The sequence below is a fragment of the Ranitomeya imitator genome, chromosome 6, assembly GCF_032444005.1.
Source record: "Ranitomeya imitator isolate aRanImi1 chromosome 6, aRanImi1.pri, whole genome shotgun sequence".
In the NCBI taxonomy this organism is placed as follows: domain Eukaryota; kingdom Metazoa; phylum Chordata; class Amphibia; order Anura; family Dendrobatidae; genus Ranitomeya; species Ranitomeya imitator.
This window is the reverse complement of record NC_091287.1, coordinates 460,336,122-460,353,474: the sequence shown is the minus strand read 5'-3', so window position 1 is coordinate 460,353,474 and position 17,353 is coordinate 460,336,122.

Genomic DNA, 17,353 nt, shown 5'->3' with positions numbered 1-17,353 from the left:
AACATTTGTATGTGTCAATCAGTAATAATAATAATCAGTAAGGTTCTACCTACTCAAATCTTAAGAAGGTAAATAATAAACTTTTGTTATTTAGTGACCAATCTGATCACTCTTCTTACCAAATATGTTTTGGGATAGAAATATCACCCTGAAATGTAGGTGACTTCTGGCCACTCCCTGTTGTCAAGCTTAATCCATGTCCAGGAGCAGAGACCCCGAAAAGGATTACGGGAAGAGGCGGTGGGTCGTAGTACTGTCATATGTAGACTCCTATCTTGCGCCTCTCTTTTCTGTCATAGTCACACATCCCTCCTTGTCAGGAAGCTTTCCTCTACTCCTCTCTACATTGCACTCCTCTCTCACCAGATGCTTTGCACTGCATGGTCTACAGCTGGACATTGTCTTTCCTGCCCACCTGCCGAACAGCAATGATGGCTGCACCAGCAGTATCAAGCAACTTGTATACTTGTATATTTAGGCCATGTAGCATAAAAATATATGTAAAAGCAGCTCTCAGCACAATAGACTGAGATTATTGCAACTCCTCTCTATAGCAACATTTCTGTGGGATCCATTATTAGTTAAGGGCACTTATAGATCATAAAAGGACACCATCACCAGGTGTTTGTCACATAATTTGAGAGCAGCATGATGTCTTGGCAGAGACCCTGATTCCAGTAATGTGTCACTTACTGGGCTGTGTGTGTTGTTGTTTCAATAAAACCAGTGTTTTATCAGCAGGAGATTATCATTTCGGGACTAGATGTCTCCTAGTCAACTGCTATGTGTAACCCCATCCTCACCACTGATTAGCAACTTCCGGTCAATGTACAGTGTACACAGAAATCTGTGCCAATCAGTGGTGTGGGCAAATTATACAGGCCTCTGAGCACTGCTAGAAGACCTGCAGCAGAGAAAACAATGATTGTGTCAAAATGACCGTATTTAAACCAGTAAGTGACACATCACCGGAATTTGGGCCTCAGCCCCTACATCATGCTGCTCTTAGATTACAGAGCAATAACCGATGACAAATTCCCATAAATGATGTGCACATGCCGACAAAAGGCTGCAATCTGACCATCACCGTGCTTATTTCCTTAGTACATTGCTGTCTTTGTGTGCGGCTCCTGATCTTCTCTCTGTCACATCTCATATAACAGTTGTAAAGAAGAGTGTTTTTTTGATCAGGTTGCATGACATCAGCAAGTGCAAGGAAGTTTCAGCACATGTCGTGCTGGCAGAAAGTTTCACAGAGAAACTGTCCTCTCAAATCGAGATTATTGCAAAAAAAGGAATGATCAGGAAGTTTCTGGTCAAATAACAATGTTATAGGGCAGTGTTCCCCAACTCCGGTCCTCAAGAGCCACCAACAGGTCATGTTTTCAGGATTTCCTTAGTATTACACAGGTGATACTTGCATCAGCTGGACGACCAAGAATCCCATCACCTGTGTAATGCTAAGGAAATCCTGAAAATATGACTTGTTGGTGGCTCTTGAGGGCCGGAGTTGGGGAACACTGTTATAGGGCAAAAGTAAGGCAAAAACATGTATTTCCTTATTTGAACACAATTTTACATTTAATATGTACCGTAAATGAAATAAAAAATTGAGCGCTACTCATTGCCCTACATTTTTTGCACTAGCGAGAATCAAATTGTCTTATAGGCCAGAGCTGCTTTCACAGTTTTTCTGTATATTGTTTTTGGAAACAGACAAAAAAACAAGTTTTAGTGGCTTAGCTAATAGTGGAGCAGTTAGTCTTTCACACATTTATCTGAAAGCAGCAAAATGTAGAGAAAGAGACCCTGGTTCCAGCGATGTGTCACTTACTGGGCTGCCTCCTGTAGTTTTGACACAATCACTGTTTTATCAGCAGTAGATTATCACTGGACGACTAGTAAATCTGTTGCCATATAGTTCTCCCTGTTCATGAGCTCTACATAACCTCAGATCCACCACTGAATGTCATCATTCTGTGTATACTGTGCATAGGTAGAAAGCTGCCAATCAGTGGTGTATGCTGGAGTAAAGTGCCTTGAAAAAGGATTCATACCCTGTGAACTTTTTCCCATTCTTTCATGTTATTCTCACAAACAAATTGGGTCCACCTGTGTGAATTTATTCTCAGCATAACTACAGCTGTTCTGTGAAGGCCTCAGATGTTTGTTTGAGAACATTAGGGATCAAGGAGCATCATGAAAACCAAGGAACACACCAGACAGGTCAGAGATAAAGTTGTGGAGGAGAGAAAAACTGGGTTAGGCTATAAAAATTTGCACAAGCTCTGAACATCTCACAGAGCACTTTTCAATCCATCATCCTAAAATGGTAGGAGTATGGCCTAATTACGAACCTACCAAGACATGGTCGTCCACCTAAAGTGAAATCCCAAGTGAAGAAAGCACTAATTAGAAATGCAGCCAAGAGTCCCATGGTCACTCCAGAGGAGCTGCAAATGTGCAACGCTTGTAGAGACAGACCCCAAAAGACTTGCAGCAGTAATTGTAGTGAAAGGTGGTCCTACAAAGTATTGAATAAAAAATGCATATCACAATTTTCAGATTTATATTTTTAAGATATTTTTAAAAAATCATGCATCCTTTAATTTATAGTTCACAAATAGTTGCTACTTTGTGTTGGTATGTCACATAAAATCCAATAAAATACATTTCAATGGGATGTCCACTACTAGGACGCCCCCCTCTAAATCTGAATGCTTGCCTCCATTAAAATGAAAACCCTTATACTCACCTCCCGTGCCGCTGCCATTCCAGCGGTATCAGCACTTGAATTCCCGGGACTCACGTGAGGTTGTAGCGTCACACGAACACTGCCCTCAATCACTCAATCAGGGCCGGCTTTTCAGTCCCCATGTTTGGTCAGTCTTCAAGAAGAAGTTAGAGAGTAGCCACAGCCCTGACTTTCTGCTGATGTTCAATTCGTCCGAAGGCGGGGACAGTAAAAACCGCACTGCTTGGATGCAGGGCTAGTGAGTCGCGGGAACACTAGTGCCAATACTGCTGGAATGGCGTCGGCTCTGGAGGTGAGGACAAGTGTTTTTATTTTAACATTGATATTGAGAAGGGGTTGTCCAAATAGTGACCAACCCCTTTGAGTTTGTGAGTGCAACTTGAAAAAAAAGTGGAAAAGTTCAAGCGGTATGAATACTTTTTCAAGGCACTGTATATACAGCAATGATTTCATTAAAAAAAAAAACACAACATGCAGTCCAGTAAGGGTCACATTGCTAGAATCGGGGGTCCCTGCCCCTACATCATGTTACTCTCATAGCACATAGCAAAAACTTGGTGACGGCTACCCTTTAAGTACAGAAATATTCCAACTGGTAACATTTTTCCTGTGTTCTTAGGACAAAAGGAGCAATGAATAAATAAAATTATTGTAATTTATTGCAATTCCTTGGAAGTTTCACTGTACTTCTAATGTCAAAGTCATTTCCCATTTTCAGCTGGCACAAAAGTTAGATACTTCATCACGCGCAATGAAACCATGAACTATTTCCTAATAAGTGATCCCATCCTGTTTATTACTCAACAAACCTTTATATTAAATGTCATCGTTACTTTTAAAGAGGTTTTCTAATCTTATAAAAAGATGAAATAACACTAGGATTCGCCCTCCCTGTATGCTAAGTGAAAGTCTGACCTGTGGGACTCCAGGGGCCCCAAATGCTCACACAGTAAGATTAGCTTGGGCATTGCTCTATGTCCATACAAATGAGACCACCAGAATCAGCCAGGAAATATTTCAATAGTCTGTGAAGTTGTAGTCTTGGTTTTATATTTTTCATGCTTTTTTCACTGAAGGAAGAAAAAGTCTCACCATACAAACTTAGCAAAAATTGTTCATGTGTTTCTTTTGTTTCTTTTACCTCCCAGACTCTAATAGTAAAACCTGCGTAGCCAACAGCCATACTAATGCACGTATACATTACCATTGACTTCATTTACCAGGCTTATCTCATAACTCAGAGCTAAACAGTGTACATTAGAAATCCTAGGGTTTGAACTTGTTCCAAAAGACAGAAGCTGCCAACATGTTGACGCAACTCAAGGAAAGACCAAAAACAGAGCATGGGAACTACAACGTATGAGTTCATTCCCGTGTTAGGAGGCAGGTTTCTTACAAAAGCAAAACCTTCATTTACGGGTGAGCCTAAGAACGTAGGGAACGGTCATTGTGTTCGTCTGGTACTGGGCTGAAAAACACATCTTTCTTGAGAAATGATCCCGTACATAGAGGAACTTGTGCAACCACGTAGGACAAATGTTCTAAAACTAGTGATTTATGCTAAGTTACGGGAAGATGCTCATCTTCAGCCTAACCGCATTCAAACATGTGTGCAAGCTCCAGTTGTAAATCAAAAACACTGTAAGATGAACCACTGAAATTTAGGGTCCAGAAGGGATATATGTAACAGAGGAATGACACATTGACTCTACTGGTCTCTAACGTAATTCTAGTGTACGCCATGCAAGGACGTGTCTATCTATCTACACACATAAGAATACAGCAGCACTCTGTAAGCGCTAAGATGTATGCAAACATTGAATATATGAGATGGAGCTGCAGAGGGAAGAGAGCACCAGGAGAAAGGGTAAAGCCTAATTCGAGGACGATTACAAAATAATTGGTGGTGCTCAACTGGGGCGGTTGTGTGAGACACAACTACTGAACGAAGAGAGAATGCCAGCCGATGCTGCCCCATGGTTGGGGGGTGAAATCCGCTAGAGGTAATTAACAAGGGTGGGAAATTCACATTTATAAGAAAAATGTGCAAGAACATGATAAAGCCTCACCGTGCCTTGTCGCTTCATCAGTAGTAAGTACCTCTATCCATGCTGCCGACCAGCAGTGTGCAATGAGCAAAAACAGGAAAAAGAGTCAGCACTTAAATAAAACTTCCGATTATTTAATCAGTTAAAAAACGGGAATTCTGAGATTTACTCTGCTTTTTTTTAAATCATGGACATTCCCTGTTTTTATCAGATCCTTTTTCCTGTTTTTGCCCAATTCACATTCATAGTAGGCTGCACTGCTGGAATAAAATTCTCTTGATTCACTAACGTTGATGGTTTTTACTGACACAACGCATTTCAACAGTGGGCCGCCGTTTTTCTCAAGCGTAAAAGCAAATATACCCCGTTGGTATGTCGTTGTTTGCACTTAATGAATGTTCAGGTTCAGTGTTAAAACACTTTACTATGTCACGGAATAAATGGCGCTATACTAATAAATTATAATAATATAATAATATCAAGAGAATTTTATGGCTTCAAAGCAGCCTACTATAAATGTGAGCCATCTACCCTGGTTAGAATTTAATAAATGGCATTTTGACTATATTAAGTATATAAAGTATACCATATTTTTCGGATTATAAGACACTCCGGTTTATAGGACACACCAAATTTTGAGGAAAAAAATAGGGAAAAACTTTTTTTTTTTTTAAATGGGGGTGCTTCTTATAACCCTTGTGTCTGGTGCTGCTGCTGTGCTGTGTCCGGTGCTGCTGCTGCGCTGTGTCCGGTGCTGCTGCTGTGCTGTGTCCGGTGGTTCTGGAGGGGCTTTGCCGACATTTTGTGAAAGGCCAGAGCCCCCACAGTTCCGTGGTTTCCTGCACAGCAGCACCAGACACCAGCAGCAGCGCGCCGATAAGGTATATCTGCATTACATGATGCACCCCCATTTCCCCCAAAAATTTTGGGGAAAAAAGTGCGCCTCATAATCCAAAAAATACAATACTTATAAAATGAAGGTAATTAGCACACAACTTGGATAATTCATGTGTACCCAGTAGCTGTGGCTTGGCAAATCTATCTACCTATCCATCTAAAATAATCTGTCCTATTGTTGATTATCTGGCCCAAATATCTAAAAAATTTACAACAACTCAAAATTAAAATATTGAAGCCATGGAAAAATAAATCTCAAAAACCTGACCTGCACATCCAAACATAGACTGAGTGTGAACAGGTGCTGAACCCAGAGTCGCCAACTCGTATATAGTTAAATAAATAGGGCAGCACACTGCAGCGCCAAAACATGCAAACTTGAAAAAACGAAATTTGAACTGCATTACTGCACTAGAAATATGAAAAATGAGAGCTTTTAGTGCACAAAAATGGCCAATTCTTTCTAGTGCAGTAATGCAGTTCAAATTTCGTTTTTTCAAGTTTGCATGTTTTGGCGCTGCAGTGTGCTGCCCTATTTATTTAACTATATACGAGTTGGCGACTCTGGGTTCAGCACCTGTTCACACTCAGTCTATGTTTGGATGTGCAGGTCAGGTTTTTGAAATGTATTCTCTAGCCTTCTGATCGTGCACTCCCCGCCTCCTAGCTTCAGGTGTTTTAATTATAGTAGGTCCAATACCCCTCCACATAGAGAGAGAATTTGAGTCCAAGAAGAGGTTTCACATGTACCCATTCAGATGGAGACGTTTATTCTCAGTGAGGTAGGTCAAGCGTAGTACCTCGTATAAGAGAGATGCCTTAACGTGGCTACGAGGTACACATAAAATTGGCCATTTTTGTGCGCTAAAAGCTCTCATTTTTCATATTTCTAGTGCAGTAATGCAGTTCAAATTTCGTTTTTTCAAGTTTGCATGTTTTGGCGCTGCAGTGTGCTGCCCTATTTATTTAACTATATACGAGTTGGCGACTCTGGGTTCAGCACCTGTTCACACTCAGTCTATGTTTGGATGTGCAGGTCAGGTTTTTGAAATGTATTCTCTAGCCTTCTGATCGTGCACTCCCCGCCTCCTAGCTTCAGGTGTTTTAATTATAGTAGGTCCAATACCCCTCCACATAGAGAGAGAATTTGAGTCCAAGAAGAGGTTTCACATGTACCCATTCAGATGGAGACGTTTATTCTCAGTGAGGTAGGTCAAGCGTAGTACCTCGTATAAGAGAGATGCCTTAACGTGGCTACGAGGTACACATAAAATTGGCCATTTTTGTGCGCTAAAAGCTCTCATTTTTCATATTTCTAGTGCAGTAATGCAGTTCAAATTTCGTTTTTTCAAGTTTGCATGTTTTGGCGCTGCAGTGTGCTGCCCTATTTATTTAACTATATACGAGTTGGCGACTCTGGGTTCAGCACCTGTTCACACTCAGTCTATGTTTGGATGTGCAGGTCAGGTTTTTGAAATGTATTCTCTAGCCTTCTGATCGTGCACTCCCCGCCTCCTAGCTTCAGGTGTTTTAATTATAGTAGGTCCAATACCCCTCCACATAGAGAGAGAATTTGAGTCCAAGAAGAGGTTTCACATGTACCCATTCAGATGGAGACGTTTATTCTCAGTGAGGTAGGTCAAGCGTAGGACCTCGTATAAGAGAGATGCCTTAACGTGGCTACGAGGTACACATAAAATTGGCCATTTTTGTGCGCTAAAAGCTCTCATTTTTCATATTTCTAGTGCAGTAATGCAGTTCAAATTTCGTTTTTTCAAGTTTGCATGTTTTGGCGCTGCAGTGTGCTGCCCTATTTATTTAACTATATACGAGTTGGCGACTCTGGGTTCAGCACCTGTTCACACTCAGTCTATGTTTGGATGTGCAGGTCAGGTTTTTGAAATGTATTCTCTAGCCTTCTGATCGTGCACTCCCCGCCTCCTAGCTTCAGGTGTTTTAATTATAGTAGATCCAATACCCCTCCACATAGAGAGAGAATTTGAGTCCAAGAAGAGGTTTCACATGTACCCATTCAGATGGAGACGTTTATTCTCAGTGAGGTAGGTCAAGCGTAGGACCTCGTATAAGAGAGATGCCTTAACGTGGCTACGAGGTACACATAAAATTGGCCATTTTTGTGCGCTAAAAGCTCTCATTTTTCATATTTCTAGTGCAGTAATGCAGTTCAAATTTCGTTTTTTCAAGTTTGCATGTTTTGGCGCTGCAGTGTGCTGCCCTATTTATTTAACTATATACGAGTTGGCGACTCTGGGTTCAGCACCTGTTCACACTCAGTCTATGTTTGGATGTGCAGGTCAGGTTTTTGAAATGTATTCTCTAGCCTTCTGATCGTGCACTCCCCGCCTCCTAGCTTCAGGTGTTTTAATTATAGTAGGTCCAATACCCCTCCACATAGAGAGAGAATTTGAGTCCAAGAAGAGGTTTCACATGTACCCATTCAGATGGAGACGTTTATTCTCAGTGAGGTAGGTCAAGCGTAGGACCTCGTATAAGAGAGATGCCTTAACGTGGCTACGAGGTACACATAAAATTGGCCATTTTTGTGCGCTAAAAGCTCTCATTTTTCATATTTCTAGTGCAGTAATGCAGTTCAAATTTCGTTTTTTCAAGTTTGCATGTTTTGGCGCTGCAGTGTGCTGCCCTATTTATTTAACTATATACGAGTTGGCGACTCTGGGTTCAGCACCTGTTCACACTCAGTCTATGTTTGGATGTGCAGGTCAGGTTTTTGAAATGTATTGTCTAGCCTTCTGATCGTGCACTCCCCGCCTCCTAGCTTCAGGTGTTTTAATTATAGTAGGTCCAATACCCCTCCACATAGAGAGAGAATTTGAGTCCAAGAAGAGGTTTCACATGTACCCATTCAGATGGAGACGTTTATTCTCAGTGAGGTAGGTCAAGCGTAGGACCTCGTATAAGAGAGATGCCTTAACGTGGCTACGAGGTACACATAAAATTGGCCATTTTTGTGCGCTAAAAGCTCTCATTTTTCATATTTCTAGTGCAGTAATGCAGTTCAAATTTCGTTTTTTCAAGTTTGCATGTTTTGGCGCTGCAGTGTGCTGCCCTATTTATTTAACTATATACGAGTTGGCGACTCTGGGTTCAGCACCTGTTCACACTCAGTCTATGTTTGGATGTGCAGGTCAGGTTTTTGAAATGTATTCTCTAGCCTTCTGATCGTGCACTCCCCGCCTCCTAGCTTCAGGTGTTTTAATTATAGTAGATCCAATACCCCTCCACATAGAGAGAGAATTTGAGTCCAAGAAGAGGTTTCACATGTACCCATTCAGATGGAGACGTTTATTCTCAGTGAGGTAGGTCAAGCGTAGGACCTCGTATAAGAGAGATGCCTTAACGTGGCTACGAGGTACACATAAAATTGGCCATTTTTGTGCGCTAAAAGCTCTCATTTTTCATATTTCTAGTGCAGTAATGCAGTTCAAATTTCGTTTTTTCAAGTTTGCATGTTTTGGCGCTGCAGTGTGCTGCCCTATTTATTTAACTATATACGAGTTGGCGACTCTGGGTTCAGCACCTGTTCACACTCAGTCTATGTTTGGATGTGCAGGTCAGGTTTTTGAAATGTATTCTCTAGCCTTCTGATCGTGCACTCCCCGCCTCCTAGCTTCAGGTGTTTTAATTATAGTAGGTCCAATACCCCTCCACATAGAGAGAGAATTTGAGTCCAAGAAGAGGTTTCACATGTACCCATTCAGATGGAGACGTTTATTCTCAGTGAGGTAGGTCAAGCGTAGGACCTCGTATAAGAGAGATGCCTTAACGTGGCTACGAGGTACACATAAAATTGGCCATTTTTGTGCGCTAAAAGCTCTCATTTTTCATATTTCTAGTGCAGTAATGCAGTTCAAATTTCGTTTTTTCAAGTTTGCATGTTTTGGCGCTGCAGTGTGCTGCCCTATTTATTTAACTATATACGAGTTGGCGACTCTGGGTTCAGCACCTGTTCACACTCAGTCTATGTTTGGATGTGCAGGTCAGGTTTTTGAAATGTATTGTCTAGCCTTCTGATCGTGCACTCCCCGCCTCCTAGCTTCAGGTGTTTTAATTATAGTAGGTCCAATACCCCTCCACATAGAGAGAGAATTTGAGTCCAAGAAGAGGTTTCACATGTACCCATTCAGATGGAGACGTTTATTCTCAGTGAGGTAGGTCAAGCGTAGGACCTCGTATAAGAGAGATGCCTTAACGTGGCTACGAGGTACACATAAAATTGGCCATTTTTGTGCACTAAAAGCTCTCATTTTTCATATTTCTAGTGCAGTAATGCAGTTCAAATTTCGTTTTTTCAAGTTTGCATGTTTTGGCGCTGCAGTGTGCTGCCCTATTTATTTAACTATATACAGTGGGGCAAAAAAGTATTTAGTCAGTCAGCAATAGTGCGAGTTCCACCACTTAAAAAGATGAGAGGCGTTTGTAATTTACATCATAGGTAGACCTCAACTATGGGAGACAAACTGAGAAAAAAAAATCCAGAAAATCACATTGTCTGTTTTTTTAACAATTTATTTGCATATTATGGTGGAAAATAAGTATTTGGTCAGAAACAAACAATCAAGATTTCTGGCTCTCACAGACCTGTAACTTCTTCTTTAAGAGTCTCCTCTTTCCTCCACTCATTACCTGTAGTAATGGCACCTGTTTAAACTTGTTATCAGTATAAAAAGACACCTGTGCACACCCTCAAACAGTCTGACTCCAAACTCCACTATGGTGAAGACCAAAGAGCTGTCAAAGGACACCAGAAACAAAATTGTAGCCCTGCACCAGGCTGGGAAGACTGAATCTGCAATAGCCAACCAGCTTGGAGTGAAGAAATCAGCAGTGGGAGCAATAATTAGAAAATGGAAGACATACAAGACCACTGATAATCTCCCTCGATCTGGGGCTCCACGCAAAATCCCACCCCCCGTGGGGTCAGAATGATCACAAGAACGGTGAGCAAAAATCCCAGAACCACGCGGGGGGACCTAGTGAATGAACTGCAGAGAGCTGGGACCAATGTAACAAGGCCTACCATAAGTAACACACTACACCACCATGGACTCTGATCCTGCAGTGCCAGACGTGTCCCACTGCTTAAGCCAGTACATGTCCAGGCCCGTCTGAAGTTTGCTAGAGAGCGTTTGGATGATCCAGAGGAGTTTTGGGAGAATGTCCTATGGTCTGATGAAACCAAACTGGAACTGTTTGGTAGAAACACAACTTGTCGTGTTTGGAGGAAAAAGAATACTGAGTTGCATCCATCAAACACCATACCTACTGTAAAGCATGGTGGTGGAAACATCATGCATTGGGGCTGTTTCTCTGCAAAGGGGCCAGGACGACTGATCCGGGTACATGAAAGAATGAATGGGGCCATGTATTGTGAGATTTTGAGTGCAAACCTCCTTCCATCAGCAAGGGCATTGAAGATGAAACGTGGCTGGGTCTTTCAACATGACAATGATCCAAAGCACACCGCCAGGGCAATGAAGGAGTGGCTTCGTAAGAAGCTTTTCAAGGTCCTGGAGTGGCCTAGCCAGTCTCCAGATCTCAACCCTATAGAAAACCTTTGGAGGGAGTTGAAAGTCCGTGTTGCCAAGCGAAAAGCCAAAAACATCACTGCTCTAGAGGAGATCTGCATGGAGGAATGGGCCAACATACCAACAACAGTGTGTGGCAACCTTGTGAAGACTTACAGAAAACGTTTGACCTCTGTTATTGCCAACAAAGCATATATTACAAAGTATTGAGATGAAATTTTGTTTCTGACCAAATACTTATTTTCCACCATAATATGCAAATAAAATGTTAAAAAAACAGACAATGTGATTTTCTGGATTTTTTTTTCTCAGTTTGTCTCCCATAGTTGAGGTCTACCTATGATGTAAATTACAGACGCCTCTCATCTTTTAAGTGGTGGAACTTGCACTATTGCTGACTGACTAAATACTTTTTTGCCCCACTGTACGAGTTGGCGACTCTGGGTTCAGCACCTGTTCACACTCAGTCTATGTTTGGATGTGCAGGTCAGGTTTTTGAAATGTATTCTCTAGCCTTCTGATCGTGCACTCCCCGCCTCCTAGCTTCAGGTGTTTTAATTATAGTAGGTCCAATACCCCTCCACATAGAGAGAGAATTTGAGTCCAAGAAGAGGTTTCACATGTACCCATTCAGATGGAGACGTTTATTCTCAGTGAGGTAGGTCAAGCGTAGGACCTCGTATAAGAGAGATGCCTTAACGTGGCTACGAGGTACACATAAAATTGGCCATTTTTGTGCGCTAAAAGCTCTCATTTTTCATATTTCTAGTGCAGTAATGCAGTTCAAATTTCGTTTTTTCAAGTTTGCATGTTTTGGCGCTGCAGTGTGCTGCCCTATTTATTTAACTATATACGAGTTGGCGACTCTGGGTTCAGCACCTGTTCACACTCAGTCTATGTTTGGATGTGCAGGTCAGGTTTTTGAAATGTATTCTCTAGCCTTCTGATCGTGCACTCCCCGCCTCCTAGCTTCAGGTGTTTTAATTATAGTAGGTCCAATACCCCTCCACATAGAGAGAGAATTTGAGTCCAAGAAGAGGTTTCACATGTACCCATTCAGATGGAGACGTTTATTCTCAGTGAGGTAGGTCAAGCGTAGGACCTCGTATAAGAGAGATGCCTTAACGTGGCTACGAGGTACACATAAAATTGGCCATTTTTGTGCGCTAAAAGCTCTCATTTTTCATATTTCTAGTGCGGTAATGCAGTTCAAATTTCGTTTTTTCAAGTTTGCATGTTTTGGCGCTGCAGTGTGCTGCCCTATTTATTTAACTATATACGAGTTGGCGACTCTGGGTTCAGCACCTGTTCACACTCAGTCTATGTTTGGATGTGCAGGTCAGGTTTTTGAAATGTATTGTCTAGCCTTCTGATCGTGCACTCCCCGCCTCCTAGCTTCAGGTGTTTTAATTATAGTAGGTCCAATACCCCTCCACATAGAGAGAGAATTTGAGTCCAAGAAGAGGTTTCACATGTACCCATTCAGATGGAGACGTTTATTCTCAGTGAGGTAGGTCAAGCGTAGGACCTCGTATAAGAGAGATGCCTTAACGTGGCTACGAGGTACACATAAAATTGGCCATTTTTGTGCGCTAAAAGCTCTCATTTTTCATATTTCTAGTGCAGTAATGCAGTTCAAATTTCGTTTTTTCAAGTTTGCATGTTTTGGCGCTGCAGTGTGCTGCCCTATTTATTTAACTATATACGAGTTGGCGACTCTGGGTTCAGCACCTGTTCACACTCAGTCTATGTTTGGATGTGCAGGTCAGGTTTTTGAAATGTATTCTCTAGCCTTCTGATCGTGCACTCCCCGCCTCCTAGCTTCAGGTGTTTTAATTATAGTAGGTCCAATACCCCTCCACATAGAGAGAGAATTTGAGTCCAAGAAGAGGTTTCACATGTACCCATTCAGATGGAGACGTTTATTCTCAGTGAGGTAGGTCAAGCGTAGGACCTCGTATAAGAGAGATGCCTTAACGTGGCTACGAGGTACACATAAAATTGGCCATTTTTGTGCGCTAAAAGCTCTCATTTTTCATATTTCTAGTGCAGTAATGCAGTTCAAATTTCGTTTTTTCAAGTTTGCATGTTTTGGCGCTGCAGTGTGCTGCCCTATTTATTTAACTATATACGAGTTGGCGACTCTGGGTTCAGCACCTGTTCACACTCAGTCTATGTTTGGATGTGCAGGTCAGGTTTTTGAAATGTATTCTCTAGCCTTCTGATCGTGCACTCCCCGCCTCCTAGCTTCAGGTGTTTTAATTATAGTAGGTCCAATACCCCTCCACATAGAGAGAGAATTTGAGTCCAAGAATAGGTTTCACATGTACCCATTCAGATGGAGACGTTTATTCTCAGTGAGGTAGGTCAAGCGTAGGACCTCGTATAAGAGAGATGCCTTAACGTGGCTACGAGGTACACATAAAATTGGCCATTTTTGTGCGCTAAAAGCTCTCATTTTTCATATTTCTAGTGCAGTAATGCAGTTCAAATTTCGTTTTTTCAAGTTTGCATGTTTTGGCGCTGCAGTGTGCTGCCCTATTTATTTAACTATATACGAGTTGGCGACTCTGGGTTCAGCACCTGTTCACACTCAGTCTATGTTTGGATGTGCAGGTCAGGTTTTTGAAATGTATTCTCTAGCCTTCTGATCGTGCACTCCCCGCCTCCTAGCTTCAGGTGTTTTAATTATAGTAGGTCCAATACCCCTCCACATAGAGAGAGAATTTGAGTCCAAGAAGAGGTTTCACATGTACCCATTCAGATGGAGACGTTTATTCTCAGTGAGGTAGGTCAAGCGTAGGAACTCGTATAAGAGAGATGCCTTAACGTGGCTACGAGGTACACATAAAATTGGCCATTTTTGTGCGCTAAAAGCTCTCATTTTTCATATTTCTAGTGCAGTAATGCAGTTCAAATTTCGTTTTTTCAAGTTTGCATGTTTTGGCGCTGCAGTGTGCTGCCCTATTTATTTAACTATATACGAGTTGGCGACTCTGGGTTCAGCACCTGTTCACACTCAGTCTATGTTTGGATGTGCAGGTCAGGTTTTTGAAATGTATTCTCTAGCCTTCTGATCGTGCACTCCCCGCCTCCTAGCTTCAGGTGTTTTAATTATAGTAGGTCCAATACCCCTCCACATAGAGAGAGAATTTGAGTCCAAGAAGAGGTTTCACATGTACCCATTCAGATGGAGACGTTTATTCTCAGTGAGGTAGGTCAAGCGTAGGACCTCGTATAAGAGAGATGCCTTAACGTGGCTACGAGGTACACATAAAATTGGCCATTTTTGTGCGCTAAAAGCTCTCATTTTTCATATTTCTAGTGCGGTAATGCAGTTCAAATTTCGTTTTTTCAAGTTTGCATGTTTTGGCGCTGCAGTGTGCTGCCCTATTTATTTAACTATATACGAGTTGGCGACTCTGGGTTCAGCACCTGTTCACACTCAGTCTATGTTTGGATGTGCAGGTCAGGTTTTTGAAATGTATTGTCTAGCCTTCTGATCGTGCACTCCCCGCCTCCTAGCTTCAGGTGTTTTAATTATAGTAGGTCCAATACCCCTCCACATAGAGAGAGAATTTGAGTCCAAGAAGAGGTTTCACATGTACCCATTCAGATGGAGACGTTTATTCTCAGTGAGGTAGGTCAAGCGTAGGACCTCGTATAAGAGAGATGCCTTAACGTGGCTACGAGGTACACATAAAATTGGCCATTTTTGTGCGCTAAAAGCTCTCATTTTTCATATTTCTAGTGCAGTAATGCAGTTCAAATTTCGTTTTTTCAAGTTTGCATGTTTTGGCGCTGCAGTGTGCTGCCCTATTTATTTAACTATATACGAGTTGGCGACTCTGGGTTCAGCACCTGTTCACACTCAGTCTATGTTTGGATGTGCAGGTCAGGTTTTTGAAATGTATTCTCTAGCCTTCTGATCGTGCACTCCCCGCCTCCTAGCTTCAGGTGTTTTAATTATAGTAGGTCCAATACCCCTCCACATAGAGAGAGAATTTGAGTCCAAGAAGAGGTTTCACATGTACCCATTCAGATGGAGACGTTTATTCTCAGTGAGGTAGGTCAAGCGTAGGACCTCGTATAAGAGAGATGCCTTAACGTGGCTACGAGGTACACATAAAATTGGCCATTTTTGTGCGCTAAAAGCTCTCATTTTTCATATTTCTAGTGCAGTAATGCAGTTCAAATTTCGTTTTTTCAAGTTTGCATGTTTTGGCGCTGCAGTGTGCTGCCCTATTTATTTAACTATATACGAGTTGGCGACTCTGGGTTCAGCACCTGTTCACACTCAGTCTATGTTTGGATGTGCAGGTCAGGTTTTTGAAATGTATTCTCTAGCCTTCTGATCGTGCACTCCCCGCCTCCTAGCTTCAGGTGTTTTAATTATAGTAGGTCCAATACCCCTCCACATAGAGAGAGAATTTGAGTCCAAGAAGAGGTTTCACATGTACCCATTCAGATGGAGACGTTTATTCTCAGTGAGGTAGGTCAAGCGTAGGACCTCGTATAAGAGAGATGCCTTAACGTGGCTACGAGGTACACATAAAATTGGCCATTTTTGTGCGCTAAAAGCTCTCATTTTTCATATTTCTAGTGCAGTAATGCAGTTCAAATTTCGTTTTTTCAAGTTTGCATGTTTTGGCGCTGCAGTGTGCTGCCCTATTTATTTAACTATATACGAGTTGGCGACTCTGGGTTCAGCACCTGTTCACACTCAGTCTATGTTTGGATGTGCAGGTCAGGTTTTTGAAATGTATTCTCTAGCCTTCTGATCGTGCACTCCCCGCCTCCTAGCTTCAGGTGTTTTAATTATAGTAGGTCCAATACCCCTCCACATAGAGAGAGAATTTGAGTCCAAGAAGAGGTTTCACATGTACCCATTCAGATGGAGACGTTTATTCTCAGTGAGGTAGGTCAAGCGTAGGACCTCGTATAAGAGAGATGCCTTAACGTGGCTACGAGGTACACATAAAATTGGCCATTTTTGTGCGCTAAAAGCTCTCATTTTTCATATTTCTAGTGCAGTAATGCAGTTCAAATTTCGTTTTTTCAAGTTTGCATGTTTTGGCGCTGCAGTGTGCTGCCCTATTTATTTAACTATATATGAGTTGGCGACTCTGGGTTCAGCACCTGTTCACACTCAGTCTATGTTTGGATGTGCAGGTCAGGTTTTTGAAATGTATTGTCTAGCCTTCTGATCGTGCACTCCCCGCCTCCTAGCTTCAGGTGTTTTAATTATAGTAGGTCCAATACCCCTCCACATAGAGAGAGAATTTGAGTCCAAGAAGAGGTTTCACATGTACCCATTCAGATGGAGACGTTTATTCTCAGTGAGGTAGGTCAAGCGTAGGACCTCGTATAAGAGAGATGCCTTAACGTGGCTACGAGGTACACATAAAATTGGCCATTTTTGTGCGCTAAAAGCTCTCATTTTTCATATTTCTAGTGCAGTAATGCAGTTCAAATTTCGTTTTTTCAAGTTTGCATGTTTTGGCGCTGCAGTGTGCTGCCCTATTTATTTAACTATAATGGAAAAATAAATCAACCTACTTCATTCTTTTTTGCCTTTTCTTTCTTCGTCTAAGCTCCCAGTGTCACAGTTCCATCCCTCAGTGAGTCTGGGATGCAGTTACTGACAGCTCAGCCATCCAATCTGGTACAGGGGTGTGTTGAAGCTATCAGTACTTTGATTGACAGCTCAGTCATCCAGTATGGTGCAGGGGCGTGCTCAGCTGCTGGTGTGTTATCAGGTCAGCCATCTAATCTGAGACTGGGAGGTGCTGGCTGTCTCAGGGTCTTAATTGTCCCAGGTGATTTAAAGGTTACTTAAATGGGCTATTTCACTGAGACCTCTGCCAGACTGTCAGGTACTGTGTGGTTGGTTCTCTCTGTGCCTTGCATTGTGTTTGTTGAGTTTTCATTGCCTGACCTTGGACCTGATTCTAACCATCCTTCTGTTTAACCCCTTTTCCTCTGATCTGCTATCTCTTGGTATTCTGACCTTGGAATGTTATCTGACTACGTCTTTGTCTCTTCCTTCTATTTATGACGTATCCTCCTGGCTTCTGACCTCAGAC